Source organism: Cyanistes caeruleus, chromosome 6, assembly GCF_971803275.1.
Source record: "Cyanistes caeruleus chromosome 6, bCyaCae1.hap1.1, whole genome shotgun sequence".
NCBI classification, from domain to species: domain Eukaryota; kingdom Metazoa; phylum Chordata; class Aves; order Passeriformes; family Paridae; genus Cyanistes; species Cyanistes caeruleus.
In genome coordinates, this window is record NC_141706.1 from 42,356,109 (window position 1) to 42,377,199 (window position 21,091).

General features: G+C 39.3%; 1 protein-coding gene across 5 annotated transcripts in view; it reads left to right on the top strand.

Moving 5' to 3' along the window:
• Window positions 1-15,990: 15,990 nt before the first annotated feature.
• The window catches only part of AKAP6 (A-kinase anchoring protein 6), a 258,048-nt gene continuing 252,947 nt past the window's right edge, over window positions 15,991-21,091 (top strand). For 4 of the 5 annotated variants that reach the window (XM_086894836.1, XM_086894837.1, XM_086894838.1 and 1 more), the window contains exon 1: window positions 16,118-16,202. The gene's annotated coding sequence lies outside the window, so the exon portion shown is untranslated. Of the gene's footprint in view, window positions 16,203-21,091 lie in introns of all 5 variants that reach the window. The other variant, XM_023929184.2, reaches the window with a different exon arrangement.

Sequence of the window (21,091 nt, forward strand, 5' to 3'; positions counted from 1 at the left end):
ATAGGCTTATTCAATTTGCTAAGAAGAGGAAAAAAATGCAAAAATATTCAACAAGAGGAAAAAAATTCAATTGCACTGAGATGGATTTATTGCAACTATTTCAATCTAATGCCCTTAGTAAGCTTTAGCAGGTTTCACATCCCATGGTGACTCTCTCACCCTTCTGAGCAGAAGCCTAAAGCAGAGCTAAGCCATGTTGAGATGTGCAATCTGTGGCTGACCAGTTCCATCTTGTCCCCTGTTAGCAACATCCAGCCTTTTGCAAATGAAGCTAAGGAAAGTCTTACAGCCAGCAGGACTTTCCCTACTTCCCCTGCAAAATCTGTGTAGGAAAGAATGCACATATGCTTCCCTGTCTTTGAGCCAAATGGTGTTGTGAGATGATGTTCATAGTCTTATTATCTCAGAGGTTTCACACAATGATATGATTCATGAAATGATGGAATGTCTTTTGAAAGCACTGGAAACAGTCTGACACCTCCCTTTGAAAGTGTCAGAATGTGGCTGCCTGGTCTCTCTGAACCAGGGAAGGCTCAGAGGGCTGGAGGCAGCATGAATCAGGCTGACATTCCTGCGTCCAAGGCTCAGGCAGCAGTATCTAGGGAGACTTGATTGTCAGACTGGTTTCATATCTAGAAAAGAAAACAAGAGCAGTGAACAAATATTTGAAATAATAGTGAATTTAGACATACATGTTTCCCCACTGCATTCAAGCACTGCCAAAGGTTTATGCTGTTAAACCCTTCCTCCTTCTCAGTCCTCAGCCCATGACAGCTCTTAATTTCACCGTAGACCACTACTGCTAAACCACTGGAGCCTAAATCTGAGTTGTTTCTTGAGGCATTTTAGTCAAAATCCTGCATGAACCATTTGAGATCAGAAGGTCCAAACCTGGGATGCTTCCTATGTCATCTACTGTTTTAACTCTTCTTGTCAAGGCAGACTGCTTGCAAGAATAACAGGGGGGCACAGTAACTGTGTAACAAAGGGGAAGGTTCTCTTTTGTTTTCACAGGGGCAGATCTGCAAGAAGGGCAGAAGGGAAGTTCCACTCCTTCTTCCCACTATTAGCTACCACACTGCTTCTTGCTGTTCCATCAGTATTTCATGTGCTCGTTGCTGCTGTGAGTTGCCACGGCTGTTTCCTCATCCACATCCAGAGACAGACTATGACACTACCATCAGGATATGCAGCATATGTAGGGTGGTTTGGTTTTCTTTATTGTGTAGTGCCATTTCTGTACTTTCTTCTCCCACGTAGACAAAACAAACCCCAAACAAACCAGCTTCTTCCCTTCAGGGTGGAGTAGCACAGGAGCAGGTTACGCAGAGTCTGGGAGAGCTTCATCCTCAGATGGTTTCAAGACTTGGCAAGCAAAGCTGTGACTGACCTGATCTGGTGCTGGCAAGAGCCCAACAATATCCATTCTTATGGACCAACCCCCTTGAGGAGTTTTCTCCAACTATCATTTCTATGATTGATCCATCCTCTGCAGCCATGGGCTGCAAAATCTTGGAGGCCTGTGACCCTTGTAAAGGAAGAATTCAGTTCTCATCTTTCACAGTTGAGTTGTGTCTTCTGCAGGAGTAATATGCATGTTTGTTCTTGTCTTGCAGTAAGATTACTCCAGCACACTTGCTTTTATGAATATTCTTCTTCTTTTTCTTTTTTTTTTTTTCTAATTTTTTTAATTTAAATTTTGGTCTCTTTATAAAAGAAGACAAAGGAGGGTAAGAAAACAGAGAAGAAAGTTAGTGCTGTTACTTTCAGAGATGAGTGGAAACCCACACCACAGCAGAACATTCTGCAGATTCAAAGTGTTCATGCTCCGGTGCTTATCTGTTGCTTTTGTGCAAATCTGGATGGTGACTAAGCATACTTCCAGGAAGAGATGATGATGTATTGCAATGGGCATGTATTTTCATTTTCCTGGCAAGACCTGGTTAAACATACCATGTCACTCATCCCCCAGGGAGAGAGCATAAATCCTTAATTATCCAGGAAATAACATCAGCAGTAAACACAAAGCTACTTCTGGGATATCTCTTTCAAAATTCTGACATAACATTTACAGGAGTATTCCTGGAATAACTCTTTTCTCTTTCAACGTTTCTGAAATGCCCTGTAGATAATGTTCAGTTATTTTTTGTATCTTACAAAAATATATCTTGAGAATGAATTTTTGAAAGGTTGAAAGCTTAGTATTGTCATGAATTGCCCTAGGATATAGGACCTATGGATTTCTCTTTCCATTTTACACTAATCTTTCTCTCATGCACTTTACAATAAGTTTATAACTCTCTGTCTATGTTCCAGAGAAACCAAGTTTTATGGGAAAGTCTAGCTTATTCGGGGATTGCTCATTAAATTCTGCTGCTTTATGGATGCTGAAGTTAGCTCTTGGCAATATTAATGAACATATTTTAATCTTAGTGCACCAAACAACTAACTGCCTTCAGGTAGGGAAACACATAACCTTTGTTCCCTTTGCCATATTTTCTGTGTCTGTATACATCATCAGGATACAAAAGCTACAAGAGTTGAACAGGCAAACATTTTGGTAGTTCTGCTACTGATTTGATTAGAGATTTGAAAGAGCACCTTGTAAAATGTAGACTTCTGAAAAAAAAATTCACCAGACACCTGAGAAGTCAAATATTCTTGCAATTTTAATAATATCAGTAAGTAATTAGTATTTAGGAAAAGGTAGGTGACAGACATTGAAACAAACTATTCTTTTATTCCCAATTGTAATGATATGATTGACATATATTTTAAAATAATCCCTCTAATAAGGAGAACTTCTGAACAGACATTATAAAAATCATTCAAGGTTTAATTTTAATGACAGTCATTCCCAGATGCTGGGAGCCAGCAAAGGATCTTCAGTGCACTGCCAACAGAGCTGTTTCCTCAGCAGGTAAAACAGGGTGGTTGGTAGAGTATTTGAGCACTTTCAATTAGAACCATCAGCAAATATCAGATTTGAATGAGAAAATTATGAATCACATGTCTTCTTCCTGCTTGTGGAGCAAAGGAGAAAAGTGACCAGAATTTCCATGCCAAGGAGGAGAGACAGATGGGCTGTGGGCTCCTTTCCAGTAGAAGAGACATTGACTTTGGCTTCAGTATCCATTTTAGAGTAGGGGGAGCACTTGTTGGTGCTAGTCTCTCAGAATTAAGTCTTTAATTTGGTTTGGTTGGTGTTTTTATGTTTTATTGTTTGATTTGTTTTATTTCTACAGCACTGAGCTCAGGTTTGCATTGAATTATTTATGAAGTCCTCAAGACCTCATTCCTGACTCATAATGAACACCTCTGCACCTACCACTGTATTTGCAAATTAGGATAATTTTTCCTATGTGTGGTATTTCACAGTGCTATTTTGTCTACTGAACTTTATCTGCCATTTTAATGCGTCGCCACTTGGGTACCTTCTTTGTGTGCTTTTTTAGAGGCAGCCCTTGTCCTTACCAGACTGACTTTGAATTACCAGCACAACACACCACCTCACCTATTGTCAGAAATCCCCTGGTGACTTCTCTCTACAAACCCTTTTCTTTTACTCTCTCATTAATAGATTTCATCTAAAAATTCCTCTTTGTTTCTCAGCTGTTTATTATTCTTGAGAGCCCATGGTGAGTAATTTTGTTGAGTCAAAAATCCACATGGATAGTATTTTTGACTGATGATGTACTTCTTCTGTGCATATAAAGTGGTGTCTTTAAGTAGCCGGTCTCTAGGCCTGCCTGCAAATATTTAGCTCTTAGTTTCCTCATATAGCTTCTTTTTAAGAAGCTGTCTTAAATATGGGATCTTCCTGAAATTGATTCAGTTGTGGTGGATTGTTTCTCCTGTAAAGATAGAGCTTTTATAAGTTACAGAAAAACTCTTGATCATGACTTTTTGAAATAGGTGTTGTGTGCTGCTCTGAAATTACATTAATTTCAAATTGTATTTTTAGTCCATGCCACTAACTAATCCCTCTTGTCCCATATATCATATTTTTCTCTTTCTTATTGGAGATAATCACTGTAGTGCTTCTATCCAGCACCCTTTTCTGCTCTGAAGTACCAGCTCCATTTTCCTCTCATGTATTCAGCTAAGGGTTTGTTTTTTTAAAAACCTTTTTTTTTATTTTTTAGCTCACGTATATCTTTGAAATTCTTTTATGTTTATTAGGAAAGACTAATTTTCCAGCTTTGTGAAGCTGGCCTAATGAGAATATGTCCTTTTCCAGCTTCACTTCTAGCACTGATCAGCTTGAAGGGTATCAAGGTACCAGCAGCCTTATAACCTGCAAAATGCATAGAAAGAAAATAATGGAGTCTTAAGATCAGATTTCTTTGAAATTACGAAAAAGTTCTTCAGAGCTTCTGAGAAACTTTGCCAAACAAATGAATGCTGTTGACCTACCTGTTCTGGAGGGTTTTTAAGGATGAAGAAGTTTTGGGCCTTAAACTGGCTTGCAGATGGAAATGACGAGAGATTGCTGTGGTAATGTTCTGTTAGGAAGAAACTGAAATTGAAGCAAATAATTAACACTTGTGAGAAAGCAGAGGAATGCAGAGAGCCATGCAAAGTTACAGTCAACAAAAAATGGCTTTAGTTTCAGTCTAAAGCTATCAAGGTCAGATGCCAAAAGGTGGCAGTAACTGAGTCATTAAATGATGACTAAGTGGATTAAATCTGTAGCTGTGTCTGTGGAGAGGAATCAAGGATGTGCCCTAAAGTCATAAGGCAGAAGCACTCCATAGGGTTTAAAGCCTGTGGTAATTTTGGTGGCTGTTGAAGAGGGATACAGGCATTTGTTTTCCTTTGTTAAAGTGAATTCTGGCCTCTGGAGGAACAGTGTACAAACAAAATATCATTTTTGGTTTTTCAGATTATTAATGTCACTTTCAGTTTTTAGATCATTAGCATGAAGAGGCAGATGCAGAGAATTTGAGGCTGGGTTACCTTTATTTTGTTTGAACTTCAAGTATTCCTACTGTAAAAATACACCTATATACTTGATTTATATTCTTTTATATCTAGATTCAATAAAATATGGATTCTTACTAACTAGAAAATTGATTTGTGCAGAGAATATTAAGCAACTTAAACCAGAGAGTAAACCAGTTTATTTAATGGAAATTTCCAGGAGTCATGCAAGATCTAGATTTTGTTTTTAATCAAAAGCTTATAATTATCTTGTCTGGTAAATGCAAATTCAGAACCAAAAGCTTTAAGTAGAAACACAAACTCTGCATAGATTCATGACTTTCAAGGTATTGAGATAGCCAGTTATGTATTAACTAACCATGCTCTATAAAAATGATGAATTGTTCCCCTTGCTGGCAGACAGTAGTTCTCTGTATTATCACCTAATATTCTTCATATAAAAATGTATTCCGCTTTATTATATACTGATAATCCAAAGATTACTAAAGAAAAATCACTTATGCTGTAAATCAGTCCTCTGCCTATTTCACAACTTCAAAATTTAGCTTCACTTGATGGCCAGTCTGTGTCTGCTGGGTCTTCTGCTCTTTGGCCTTGGTTTGTAGCTCCTGTGCATGTACCTGCATCAAACCATGTTGCACATAACATTTTATTGTGTACCTTTTATTTTTGGGTAAATTAGAGATATGGATCTGGATTTACCTCATGTAGGATAAAACACAAAAAAATCACATGTATTGCTCAAAAAACCTGTTTTGTAGGTCCCTGTTAGGATCTGGCTGCTTGCCTTGGCTAAGATAGAAAACACTAAAATTAACATTTAACTGGTCCTTTTGTGTGAATGCCTTCTAATATAGTCTGTAATTATAATGCTCATCTGTTATTTCCTCCCCTCAAAATGCCTCCAGAGGAAGGATCTGTGATAAATGAGTGAAAGCACAAAAGGACGGGAGAAAATTTCTGTAGTATCCATCATTCCTCTGTAGAAGAAATTGAAAGCATGTAGAAAGTACAGAAAAGTTTTAGAAAAGCCCATAAATTAGGTCATTGAGTTCAGAATGGGTTCAGAAATGTTCTTGCCTGTGCTTCTGCTTCTACTGCAAAGCTGCTGTAGAGTGCTGACCAGTTTATTTAGGCTAAACTTTTGTCACATTTATATTTACTTTCTTGATCCTGACTTGAAACCCAAGGAACTGGCTTGCCAATTGCTCATGGCTGAAACTGAAAACATCAGCAGCTGGGCTTAGAATAAATAACCTGCTATAGGAAAACTTGTGACTTGGAAAGTCAAATCTTAGGTCAGAAACACAATATTTGTCATTCTTTTATTTTTAATCTCTGTGTGCCTTTTGTTTATCTTCCTGAAAGCAGGATTAAAACCTCTTCCATTATAGAGATTTTGTGAGCATGAAGGTTTTGTGAAGCTTTCAGGTACCCAGTAAGAAGAATATAGAAAGCTTCAGAATTAAATTTAATCATTCTGCCCCTTGAAGTCATACAATGAATGATAGCCTGTGGCTGTCCACTGAATGAGAATAAAACAGGATGGAGGAACAACATGCTAAATAAAGCTGACCTACCTTACATGGAAATGAGATGGTGTCTCTGAGTTGAACAAATATATATGTTTGTGAGAGAACAATTTATCATGGTGAGGGTAGACAAGAGTTTCACAAAACCCATGAAAAAGGCAAATCCTCTATAAGTTTGGAAAGAAGGACACAGAGGACAGGGAAATACATGCTCTGATGATATTTGGTCAATAGGAGGTATAAACCCCTCAGGTGATGAGGGGACAAGCACATAAAAGGACCAATACATACAGGGGTTATGTAACTGCACTGAAGAAAATGTCAGGCTGTCTTCTGTCATCGCCAGCCCTGAGCCTGCACCAAGCACTGTCTGAGGTATGAGCCCTGCCTCACCAAGCCCAGAAAAAATATGCCAGAGAAATATGCAGTTCAGAGGGAGAGGTGGGACCATCTATCAGCATACTTTTCCTAAAGGTGGGAGTGCCACTGGCTCAACTCTTCAGCCTCAGTCAATTTATTTTACTAATTTGGCAGGATACAAACCTAGCAAAAATTGGATCATTTTCTGCTGAACTAGTGAATTAGATGGGCTGATGAAATTATCTGACAAGTTTCATTAGTGTGAGCGAAGGTGTGGAACTGCATTGCTGAAAGTTAAGGGACTAGGAAGGAAGGATTAATGTTTATCTTTATTTTTTGGTGGAAAGTGAACAACTGAATCAGGGCAGCTGCATTTTATGACTCTTTTTATGGAAAACTGTGGAATCAAGTCTTGCAACAGCAAGACCTCTTTTCTATCTACCATCCAAAGCACAAATGCCTGTTCCTGGCAGGCAAAGGCCAGACTGGATGGCTGTAGGGACTATGGAGGCATGAGGCAGCCTCGGCCCCCATGTGCCAAGGCCTGCTGAGGCACAAGTGAGGGTGCAGCCTTCAGGGGCTGTGGCCAGCAACCTCTGATAAGTTCTAGCAACATCTGTGAACTGTGATCTTGAGAGGTTTCAAAGACCAAGAGCACCTGGAAGTTGGGCGATACAGGTAATTTGTTAGGGGAGGATGAAGGCAAAGAAGAGATGCGGTAGGATGGATATAGCATAAAGAGAGCCTGAAAGGAGGACGAGGGGAAGAGGTTTTGCTGTGAGAGTGCAAGGGGAATGCGGAGTTCTACCGTGACTTATTTGATCAGATGCTGTGCAGTGTGAATGCAGCTGTATTGTCTTCAGGGAGAAGTCAGATTTTAAGGCTATGCAGTTGCTCTAATGCATCAGAGAGCTAATAATACTGGTTCAACAGGGCTAGCAGTTCCTGCAGCTGTTAACAGGGAAGGTGCATGGCAGGGACCCCAGAGGTTCAGCCTGGTGACAAAACCTTGCTTCAGTGGCAGTGCTGCCCCAAACAAGCCCTGCCTGCTCAGTGAGTTGGAACAAAACAACATGCTCAGGAGACATAAGGCCTGCATTGGAAACATTGCAGGGGGTCACTACAGACTAAACCACGTCTGGTTCCCAGGATTAAATACCTCTTAGCAGTTGGAGTGCACTGGGTGCACTCATGGAGTTCATCTTCTGGTTCAGATTCATGAGAAAGGAATGCCATCAATGTCCTGGGAGACTGCTCAGTGGTTGGAAGGCAAGTAGAATAAATGTGGATGGTTGGGAGAGTTGTTTTGGAAGCACACTCCTGCTTTGAACCAGAAAGCTAATTTAAGTTCGTGCAGGAGGATCAGCTAATCTGGATTTAGCTTGACTTTTAAAAAATACCTGAGTGGCTTGACATTTCCCTGGCATTTCTTCTGTGTCTGGGGGAACCATTGCATTCAATGTGTCATGGAGAGAATTCTGCCTCAGTATTTTGGTTCTACTGGGGCCACAATGCCATGGTAGGTGAGCACTCCCAGCACACCTGGCCCTGGGGAGAGGGATCTGCCAAAGTGACAGTAATCACTCTGCACCAAGGTTTTCAGATTTCAACCCCGTTTCATTTAGATTTCAGACCCTCAGTTTGTTTTAAATACATATTCATTGGCTGACTGGCCATCTGAGAGGATGGATAAATTTTCTCTATGGCTGTGGTTTGTCATAAGTTGATCTGTGTTGTCCTGTTCAGTCCTTGTTCCCTGGCACAGCTTTGGCCTTTTCTTCTCAAACTCCCAGCAGCTTCACCACTTTGAAGGAAACTCTGGTAAAACCCAGAACACTTCCTGTGAGACAGCTTGGCCATAACATTTCCTGTGGGTCACCAAACACTTCCTATGGCAGAACCTGCAGCCACTCTCTAGCAAGAAGTCTACCCAACCTATGCTCAAACTTGATGTTATGCTCGGGGTCAAACTTTACATTATGAGGCCCTGTTGAAACTGCAAGGGCTGCAAGAAGCTCCCTGCCTCCTGTGCAGTCTTGATGAGCAGATTTAGCCCCTGTTGGCTGGGACACCACAAAGGGTGTGGGAACTGAGGGGAAGGAGGGGCTGGAAGGGGCCCAGGTGTGAAAAGCTGTTTCTGTCTTGCTTAAGTTGGGATTTTTTGGCTTTTGTAATATGGACACTGCGTTAATTTAGGCAGGCAAGGGGGGAGCAGATTTGGGGCTCAGTGTGCCATCTTTATCTAAAAAATTCATTTTCAGAGCAATGTGGTCTGCAGTACGCCCATGGACATTAAATCCATGCGATGCTAGGGGTGGTAATGTTACATCTGCTCAGCAGTTTTTATTGTCTCTACAGCCCAAAACATTTCTATACACTCCAGCTGTAGCCAGAACTAATTACTTTTAGACTAAATTTCATATTACAAGCATCCTCGCATCAGGATGGGCTTTAACTCTCTTTTGGGTGTTGGACAAACATCCTCTGCCCATCAGAACTGAGGCACTGTTTGTATCACTGCCTCTCTATATTCACCTTAGCACGCCCTCTCTTCGCTTGATAGTAAAAGATGTTGGTTGCTCTTTGATACCAAAAGCCAAGATGAAATAAATGAGAAGCCACAGCTTTTAATTTTTTTTTTCTTTAAGATAATATTTTGCCTCCTTCCATAATTTAGTATGTCCCAGCATCTGGATAATTTCAGCAAGGAGGTTGTGAACTGAAAGGAATGTGAAATTTTTTATTATTGTTATAAAATTGTCTACCACACAAATCGTCTACCAAACAAATTAACTTGAAGTGGTAATATGCCAATTAGGGATTGTAATATGCTGGTGGACTGTTTCCATTCTTAGGTTGTTTTTCTTCAGGGCTATCAAACTGCTGTATAACATTTACTTCTTAAAATTATAACGAGTTGTTTTCTGCCAGTATTTCATGTGTATAGTGGGGTTTAGTGCCGTGCCTAGGAAGATCAGAAATGTTCTGCTATCTCTTGATGAGTTCTCCCTGCTGTGGTTTTTCTTTTTCTTCTTTTTTTTTAAACTTATAGTTCTGTATTCCATTACAGTAATAGCCAGACTTTTTTCCATCCCATTGTGCTTAAGTACTCATTTGGACTCCACTGAATGTTGAACTATGTTTAAAAAAAAAAATTATGAAAAATTAAAGCAGTCGTGTTGTAAATAGATGCTCTTAAAATCATTGGCTCTATCCAGACAGGAACAATTTTTTTGTTTGTTTGTTTGTTTATTTTTGTTAAATGACTATTGCCTTCAGATCCTGGAAATAGATCCCTGCTTTAAGTAGTGTGGGGAACCATGCTGTGTTTAACCCCTGTGGGGATATGTACAGTAGGTGACTTATCTTTAAGCTAAGCTTAAAGTTTTAAGCTAATACTAGAATGGTCAGCTAACTTTAAACCAGCCAGTTTCAGAGAAAATAGCTCTATATCCAGCAGCATGAAGCCAAAATTATTAATCATATTTTCCTTTAGAATTTTGAGTCTCTGTGTATATTAAATTTATGCCACTAGCCTGTTGTTCCTGAAGTGTAATACATAATGAACATGTGAAGCAAGCAGGGAGGAGTGTCACAGGTTGAGGGGAGGGGACTGAGGTGGAGGAAGCAAAATAGGATGTCTAAAACACATTGGTCAAGAATGGCATGGAAGTCAGCCAGTGATGGTAGTGGGGTTTCTGTTAACCTACAAATCAGGTTAGAACTGTGCAAAGCAATATTAGTAGAATGTTTTTGTGAATGAGTGAGAAGATTATTAATGATATTTTTTTTGGTGGGCATTTTTCTTGCTGGCAGGAGGAAGTGGAAAATGAAGTGCTTGTAGGATGGATAGGCTGGAAAGCTACTGGCAGAGCAAAAAGCAGTCAATTCTGTAGGAACGGGAAGATGAAACTGCAGAATCTTCCAGAGTGTTTGAAGTAAAAATAGAATTAATTCTGTTTAATTTAATGTTTAGGGTATTTAAAGCTCACTATAAAATGAGCCAGAAAAATTAATTTATTGGTAATATCCTGAATGGAGAAGGACAAAACTGATCTTTGGTGTTCAGAGAGAAGGATCTTGGAGTTTTAAAGACATGAAATGATTAAGTCTCAGCTTTGAGTAAGACCTGTATAAGTGGAGAAGAAACATGAGGAACAAGTTCAGAAAATGCATAAAGGCACGCACAATGAAGTATATTAGTCAACAGATATGGCTGTCATAGAGGCAAAACAAAGACTGTGATTTCTGATGCTGCCCATTATACTAAAGGATGGAGTAGGCAGAAATTTTGGAGGCAAGATTTACCACTTGATCTGGGAAAACTTACGTTTTATTATTAGAAGTGAGTGAGCTTTATCTTGCATATAGGTTGTATTTAAGAACATAAGGAGAAGAATCTCAAGCCAATTTCTTTTCATATAAATGCTATTTTAAAAAGCTGAAGACCTTCTAGGGCATTTTTTTATTGTGGTAATAATATACTTCTTGGGTGGTTGAAAGAATGAGATTGAAGGAAAACAAATACACTAACATCACAATATTGTATGCCCTGGAGTATTCTAACAACATAAAATTTGGTCCAGAGCTAGACCAAAACACCTGGAATTTCTGTGTTTCTCCATCTGAGGATCTCAGCTCACTAGTGGCTGACAGAAGTGTCCCATTACTCAAATCCCTGCTGTAATCTTTCAGTGTGTTGGGAATGAGGATATTGCCTTGCTTTCTGACACAGTACCTTGAGTTGTGACTAAATAAGGTTTATTCTGGATGGAAATATTTTATTCTACTGTATGGATGTAGAATATGGGTGATTTTTCCAGTTGTACAGTTACTACTGTCTTTGTGTTCTTGAGATTTAAAAAAAATAATTTGTGAAGCTATTTCTGAATAGAATGATTGTTGGATATTAGCACTAGATGTATTCATGTTATTGGGAAAGAAGAAGAAAAATGTGCTACTAGTTACTAATTTATTAACCTTCTAAAAAATGAAGCAAGGCAGTCCCACTTAGGAGACTGAGTTTCGGCCTTTTAATCTCGTGCCTCTCTTGAGACCGAGATGCAGATAGGAAAACAGTGACCCAGATCCCCTTCAGGCTGTAGTAACAAGTGTGAATGTGTTCACCATATAACCAGGGACTTCTCTACATAATGGGTTCATGCAAATGAGAGGCTCCAAACCTAAACTGATGTATGGCTCTGTCTAGAGCTCGATCTTTGATCTGTGCAGTTGTGGGAGCATCATGGCTTTTTATACTCATGTGAGGTGCAGTTTTGCACCAGAGCAGCAGCTCCCATTCTTAGTCTACTTTACTGTAGGAACAGAGGCTCAGATGACCTCGGTGACAGGATAGAAAATATACCCTACCTAAAAGTGTAGGTAGATGTTTAATGAGTTTAGTGTGTATAACTCTCATGTTTGCAATGCAAACTTCAGTTGATGGATTCAATACAATGGACTCAAAAAGATCCTGATTAATAGCCCTTTCCATTTGGGTAAACAGGATAGAGTTTCCATCAGTGTGTATGCTTTACCCTTTCCTTCTGACAAAGTCCACAGTGGAATAGAAACCCAGGTATATATATCTGTTTAATTAAGGCACTCCATGCAAAATTTGGGACATGGATTCTTGAAGTGAATTACAAAATCTTGGGTGAGAATCTTTGTTGTTACACATTGCTGATGTGCATCAGCAATCATTAAATTGTGATTTTGCTTTTTTTGTGTTTTATTTTTAATTTAAAGCCTGTTTCTGGCTTATTTGACAGGTAATTCAGACTATGCAATTCTCATTTCCTTTGGTCCTTCACCATGCTTCCCCTTTCTCTCTAGGCTGTTTGGGTAGGGTAGCTGGCAAACAGTAAAAATTGCTTTCCTTTATTTCAAGGGGGGAAACAACACAGAAGAAAACAGCTGGATTATGCAGAGAAAAGGTCTCCATTAACATTTTACTTTTTTGTTTGTGAATTTACTCCTAACTCATTTTCTTGAATACAGTTAAATGGAAAGTAAGTCATGTCAAGGTTATTATTTGTCTTACTGAGGGGAAATAGAACTTTTTAAAGTTAAGGCCATGCCTACTTGAATGACCATGGCTTGCTTACTGAAAACCCTGTGGATTGTGCAAGTGTTAGTTGTGCACATAAACTGACCAAGAGGGAAAACAATGGCAGATGGTAGATGAAACACTTCTTCCTTTTCAGGTGAGTATCAGTCCTTTCAAAACAACTGCTGGGGGTCCCAGTGTGGGGAAAAGGAAGGACACAACATTTGTAGGAGAGCCAGAATGTAACTAAAATAATAATTTAAAACTTATTTTTGGTAATTTATGCCTATAATTGACCTGAGTTTGCTATGATTGAAAGTGGGATAAAAGATTTCTATTTTGATAGGGAGAAGTTATAGTCAAAGCCCCATGCTTTTGTCTTGGAAACCTACTTGTGATACTTCAAAATGATCAAGGTATTTGTGTGGCAATAGGGTAGATTGGGCTCTCTCTGCACCTCCTGTTCCACTGAATTGTAAGGAATAGAAAGCAATTTTAAACCTTAAATCTAGAAGATATGTCAGTCCTGGGCTGAGTGAGTAAAAAAAAGCTTAATTTTTTCTTTCCTGATTAAAAAATAAAGATCCAAAGCAGCTAGGTCCAGCTGTCTTCCTCTAGACCTGCAGATTTAATTAGGAGGTTACAAAGTTTGTGGGTGCTACCTTTTGTATTCATAAGATAGAAATTCCTTTTAGACTCTTGTGGTTGCAGTCCTCCATGTAAAGCCACTACAGAACCACTAGACCTGTGCAACAAATATTTAGCTTACACTCAGCCTGGGACATTCCTGCTGTAGCTGTCGTGCATGCAATCTGACATGTGCCTCGGCTCATGAGAAATAATTTTTGGGAAAACTTAACAACAGTCTGATATTTAAAAAATAGCAAACACTCAAAAGTCAGGAAAAACATCATAATTTTGTCTTTATTTACATATAATTTGCATATGTGAATAAACAAACAGAGCGTGCAGTTAGCAGTAAGTAGGCAGAAGTCTTTGTAAAAAATGGCCTGATATTTTCCCTGTTCTTGCCTGACCTCCCTCCTTCTCCATTCTCCCATGTCCATGTTAGCTATGCTGCTGCTCACTCCCGCCAGAGAGGTTTATGTGAAGGTGATGTGGAGCCAGATGCCCTCTGGAGAGCCTGGAGCAGGAGCCTGGAGCAAGGTGTCTGGTGGGCACCCAGCGAGGTGGGGCTGGCCCAGGGTGTGCTCCCCGATGTGCCCTCCCACCACTTCCACTTCCCAGTCTTTGGGAACAACCTCATGGTATCAGAGCCATGGTATCAACTAGATTGTGACTCCTGGTTTGCCATAATGCTGTTTCTGAATCTCCTCTTTTTCCTAAGAAAAATAAAGGCTCACTGCCTCCTTTCAACTCCATTTCCATAGCGATAAAGGTAGTAGAAATCATATCAAAGAGTAATTAACAAAATAGAAATAGCTCCTTTAGGGAAAATTTCATGAACTCACATTATTTGAACCAGAATGGCATACAGCACACCATAAACTTTGCTAACTTACAATGACATGCCTTAGTTTTCATGTCAGTCTAACACAAATCAAGTTTCAGTCGTGTTGTCCGCTGCTAAATTGTGAATTACATTTTCAGAGACCTAAGGAAGTTTTAAACATTCAAAAACCTAGAGCTGTAGCTCTTTTGTGAGTAACTCTTCATTATGGATCACTAGACTGGGTTTGATACTGAGTCAGTTTGAGAGCTTTACTGTATTGTTTAGAATGACATAGTAGTAGTAATGAAAGAGAGAAACTGTCAAAAATGAGACCATACAGTGTCAAGCCAGCACTAATTAGGAAGTCTATGGCATTTCCTAGGTTTATGGAGAGACTTTAATTCATTAATCAAAAAGTATCAAAGTATCTTCTTTCTTTCAGAGGTGGGTGGTGGCTAAGAGTGTAATTTTCTCCTATGGTTTCTTTTGAAATCAATAATCAAAATTTTTACTCATTAAGCTAAAGTTTAATGGACTGAAGGGTTTTAGGCAATGTGTTTTAGGCACTGCCTAAAACACATTGGACATTATTGGACATCTTCAAGGCATTTGGGCTTCTTGCTTCAACTTGGGCTTTTGTTTTACTCTGGACTTCAGCATATCAAGCATAGAGGGTCCAGCCTTTTGTGTGCTTTCTTTCCTACCATGTAGAAAGGGATTTTCATGGCTAGGGAAAGCAGTTTTTGCCAGAAACTTTTCTCATCCAAACAGAACTGGCAAGTGGCCAAAAATGTGCTGGTGGTTCTTTAGTTGTGAATTTTAATTTCCAGGCAGCTCCTTTTAGTACTTGTTCACACAGCCTTTGCTTCTCCCATCAGTGCTCTGAGCAGAGGATGTGAGCAGGTTCCTGGTGCAGAAGGTTCAGCCTCCAGCCCCAGGCCTTCACCAAGGCTGTGGGGAGGGGCTCTCTGCTCTGCCGCCTTCCTGCTCTACCTGGAGGCTGGCAGCAGCTTGCCCACAGCTTTCAAAATCCCCACTCATCTCTCTGTCTGATGGCCAGATGAAAGCCAGGCTACTCAGCATGCAGAGGGCAGTGCAGTTTGTCCTACAGCTGAAAAATGATAAGGAGATTTTTACTTGGTTGGCTAGAAACTTCTTTACCCTCTCCTGAATAAAAAGTCATCCCCCTGACATTTTTTTTTAAAACTCATTGTCATTCATTCAACAGTGTTAAATCTGCTCATTTTATCAAGTGTTTTTCCCTAGCAACAAGATTTTTCTTGTAAGTGACAGATTGGATGTAGGAGCAGGGTGGGGCAGAGTGAAAATACATATTTCTTAAAATACTGTTCAATAACTACTGTCTTTAGAACCTTAGTGTTAAAATCATGTTACTGACTGTTTATTTTAAGTAAGGTTCCCTTACATGATAACCGAATTTGACTTATAAAATTTGTTCTTAAATTGACACACACGATATTAAGTTTTAAATGAAGAAATAATTTATAGCTCATACATCTCAATTCTGAGTCACCACGTAGGAATAATTTGTTTAAAATATTCCTTAACAACAGGCATGTACTAACATGGGCTCTAAAATCTGTGGCACCATACTTTAAAAGCCTGTTTGCATTTTGTCTGTTTCTTTAAAGGGCTTCCGTATTGTCTCGGACTCCCCTGGAAATGCAGTAAGGATTCGTATCACATCTCAGTTGCCATGGCAACAGCAGTCTTTCCCATAATGAGCTGCATCATCTGAACTGATGTCACAGCATCATGCAGCAGGTCACACAAGGCACCTCCTAGTATTGCATCTTACAGATGTGCCGTAAACATCAAAAGAGGATGATTTGAACAGGACATGGTAAGTTGCAAAATATTGTGCTGTTCTTAATTGCAGGGTTATTTTTTCCTGTTTTATGAGGTTTTCCTAATGTAAGTGTGTGGGTTTTGCCCTGTAAAAATCATTTTGAAGAAAGATGCTGCATGCCTAAATATTGTTTTCAGGCAGACAGGCTAAGACAAAGGCCTACAGAAAATGCTTTCAGTCTGAATGTTTAGACTTGCCTTTGCATTTATGGTAATAGCCTGAATATTTGAAAAGAATATATTTAAATTTCTCAATCCAATTAAAGTAGCTACTGTCTGATTTGCTTAAATGGAAAGAATTGCTGTTTTCAATTCTAATGCCATAAACAGAGCCTGTTCCTTTCCCTGTCCCTTCATTTAAGCATTCCTATTATCTTTATCTTCTCTTTGAGTCTATTTTATCTCAATAGCATGAACATCACCTATTTACTTTCATTGGCCTTCCATAGCATGATAGCACAGAAAATACTGTGCAAACTGGTGCTGAACAAGCAACTGAAACAGTATTGATTTCAAACATGGTTCAGTACTGTCCTATTTCTACTGGCATTCTTAAAAAAGCAAAACAGATCTAATTGTCAAACAATAACCAAATATTTTGAAAGGATTGTAGCTTTAAGCTCTTCTACTGTATTACTTTCTTTGGCTCTTTTTTTTAAATTATAAGATGAATTTAGTGAATTTTAGATCTATCTTTTACTGGAAGGAAAACAAGCTTTTTTTTTTCTGCTGCAACTGCAGTAAAAGGTGTAGCCAAAGATTCAAGCACTCTGAGGGTGTTTGCTATGAACAAAATAATAAGAATAATTAAAAAGGTTTCCACCTCTATCTTCAGAAGATAACACCTATCTTTTGCATTTAGGAAGCAGGTTAAAATCATAGCTACAGTATTTATTAATTCTTTACAATGTCTAGTATTTGTTTATGTGGTATTAAGGTCTTGCTTCTGGAGGCTAGTTTTATTTTGCTTAACTTCAAGTTAATCTTGCTGGATGCTATGTAACAACATTATTGTTTGATTTTGCATATTTGAAATATTGTCTTTCAGCTGCTTGTTATTAGAAGGAAAGAAAAGACCAGACACATGTCATTTTAATTGATCAATATGTCCACTAGGAATTAGGGAGTGGTCTCTGGCTCTGTTTCTCCCTGTGTAGTTGATATTTCAAAAGTGCAGCAAGAAAAAAGCAGCCGCTAATTTTTTTAGTGATATCAACATTTATTGTGGGGTTTGGCCCCTTATATTTGAAAAAGTAATAAATATAATGAGGTCTGACTACTCCTCATAGGGGTGTGTGTGATGGTGTTGTCTGGCACAAGCTGGAATAGAGCTCTCATATCTTAATTAGACAGTCTGTACAGAATCATATATGCTTTTTCCAGCATGGTCTGGGTACATCTGTTGGGTTTTTTCCCCACTGCAAAACACAAAGCAAATGACTGTAAATTAATTACTAGAATGATGTTTTATTTATTTGTGATGTATTTTACAGTATGAAAGTAGTGGTCTCCTGCACTTGCTGTGTTCCCATCAGGCAAACTCAGAAGGGATGAGTTAGCAGGAGGATGGGGGTAGGGCAGGACAGCTGATGTCTGCCTAGTGTCAGAGTGTGAAGAGAGCTGGTGAGCAATGCCTTGAACATGCAGCTTTAGGGATCAAAAAACAACAGTTAAAAAGACATGGATGTAAGATATTTCTGGTTTAAATGTCATGCTTTTATTATCATCAATGACAGTAATAATAAAAAGTGTATTGTCTTAGATTTTTAAAGTGACTTAATTACAACTAGAATTTCTCAGATCAATGTTAAAACTTAGGGGACACATCCTGGATGAAAAAGAACAACTTTTGAAGGTATTAATGGACGCATGACCTACTATGAAGTCCCCAGTGAAGAATTTATTTTTCCCCCTAATAATAAGAATACAAACCATGTTGTTTTTTTAAACACTTTAAAAAAAGTTCCTGTTACTCTCTATTCCTCTCACTTCTCACAGCATTGCTTACCCTGGGAAACACCTGCTAATTATGGAGCTGTAATGACACTACTTGATTCTTGGTAATGCTGTCTGATTCTGACTCCTGCTGAATAATTCGATTATAGAATGCGTCCTGTTAATTTCTGTATGGGCCCAATTTTTGTATGTTGCACTGAGATCTACATGTGAGGATATGGAAAAGTATGGAGTGATGAAGAGAGTCTTACTATGAAGAGCAAGCTTGATTGACTGAGTCAGAGCATGACCAAATGTAGAAACACTAAAGATATAATACAGTTTTGCTTCTTGTTGGGGCAGATTCATAACTGGTACAAGTGAGATAGCATTGTGTTGCCCTCAGCTTTGTTTCACAGCTGGCCTTGTACCATCACTGAGGGCAGTATGTTTTGTAAATACATGTATTCTTCCCTGAAGCAGCTGAATTTGGGCAGTCAATCTGAAGGCCAGGGTTCTCCTGTATGTGCAGAATCACACTGGCGTGGAGTTGGAGATGGGCGTGTACCAGTGAACTGAAAGGATGTTACTGTTTAATCTTTACTTTGCTCTGAAGGGTTTTATTGCATCGTCAATTAAGTAGTTCTTACATGGCTTAGCACTCAATGCAGAGAGAAACAGAAGCTTGGTTCTTCCCAAAGCAGCTGTAGGAGCTGATGACAAAACCTGACCACAGCAATGAAGTTGGTACAATTCTAACACTTCTTAGGGTTTTTTTTTCACCATATGGCAATGCAAAGCCTGCCTAGAGGGGACCAGAGCATGCCCTCAATGGAAGGAAGTTTTCCTTCTTCTCTAGAGAGGAGTTGAGGAACCCTGTGATCTGAGCTTTATCCCCTGTGGATCACATTACAGTAGAGCAGTGGGTGGGTGTCCTGTGCCTCCCACCTCTGACAGATCTGGAATGAAGCTGTGCACAGGAACACATCCCTTTAAAGTTTAGTCAAAGCAGATCTCTATCAGAAGTTCTCAGGTATTGATTAGAATTGGTGGCATTTCCAAAATGATGGTGAAATACTTCCTTCAAAATAATTGAGGAGTTAGAAACAACTTAGAAAAGTTCCCATGCCATGTCCTAGTCTACTTGCACCCTTCTGTAAAAGTCATTGCTGCTGTCATGAAAGAAATATTTACAAAATTCTGGGGTTGATTTTTTCCTGGTCTCTGCTGAATGCTTCTATCCTCAGGGAGGGGCAAAATGTCTGAAGTTCCAGAGTTGCTTTTAAAAAGAAAAAAAAAATGTGTATTAAAAGATATTATGTTTCTCTGTTGAAATATTGTATTTTATATACATACATTATATATTATAATATATATTATATTTATATTTTGCATTGTAAGTATGGCCCATGTTTTATGAAATATCTTTACATTTTGCAGTGAGATGTTATACTGGTGTTACTGGGACAAAATTAATAATACATGAATGAAAAGATGACATCAAAAAATCATCTTGTAGCTAATTTATCTCAGAATACTAACATTTCTGTGGACTGGACAGGATAAAGGTGACTTTTCCTTTCCTGTAAAAATAGACATTCATTAAAGCAGATTCTAGCTGCAGAAAATAAGAAAGCTGTATGTGTTTCCCCTATGAGTCACTCAGCCTGGACCAAGATGTTCCACAGGAAAGGAAGGAATCAATGGAAGAGTTGGGCTGGATGGAGAACCTAAAGGAGAGTGAGGGAACAGGGCATACAGTGGGTGAAAGTGGCAATGGATGGGCATCATATCTGACATCAGAATTCTCCTGAAAAGGCAGCTCCCATCTTGGGCTTCTCAGCCTCTGGAGGCTTTGGCAGAGGGCAAGGTGGAGTTCAGCTGTGTTTCTAACTCCAGCAAGCTGTTACTGTAGTCATTTTCTGTTTTGTCAGCGCTTAAAGGCCACCTGTACCTTGCTTGCTGTGCAGGCCTGTATGCTCTTGGACAGAGACCTGTGGAGCACTGTCTCCCTCATATTCAGTTTTATGTTTTCTGTAGATTTAAAAATAAAAGTATCTATCCTTGCTTCATATCTATTAAAAAAACTGCTTAAAGTGTGTACTATAAATCCTTCAACTAGTTTGGTATGGTCATATTTATATGTATATATAATGCCAGAAGGATCATCACAAAAATCACTCTTTGGGTATCAAAATATGCTTTCCTGAAGCAAAATTTTACTTATTTTTAAGAAGCTTTCAGAAAAGCTTTGGTTCTGAGGAAAAGAGGAAATAAATTAAAACACAATCCAGATAGCTCTTCCCTTCCTGTTTGGTGCATGAAAGACAGGTTTCAAATATCTGGAATCCTGAGAGCTTTGACTCACAGCAAGGCTGACTCAGCTTTTCATCCCTTCAAGGTCAGAAAATTCAGCTCTGTGCAGTTTACAATGTCTGGCACTTTCAGACAAGATGTTTCAAGCCAGGAATACTCTCTGCTCTGCGTGAGCTCTCATGGCTTGTGTCAGATGCAGGTTTGTCCTGGCAGACTTGGCCAAAATGCTGTTGCCTCCTGCTTGTCCAGCGCTCAGTCGCGGTGCCAGGCAAGGAGAGACTTTCCCTCAGTGTAAAGAACGTCTTCGAAGGTGCCTGGAAGTGGAGGTAGCTTGTAGATAGAAGGAGTGTCCTCCAGCCTGGGGGATAATCTTTATGTCCTGAGGAGAGTATCAAAGTTAAGGGTGGAGAATGAGCACTGGAAATTGTATTGACACTCCCTTACCTTTGCCAGCCCAGTGGCTTGTGGAACTGGTAAGAGGGCTCAGGGCAAGGAGCTGGCTCTGGAAGACTGGCAGTTCTGTAGGGTGAGGCAGTAGAAAGGCTCTTCTAAACACTTCCACACTCTCAGCCTCCATGGTACAGTGTCTTGTGGGAACTGACACACTTAGACAGCCTTTGTTAGCATGAGGTT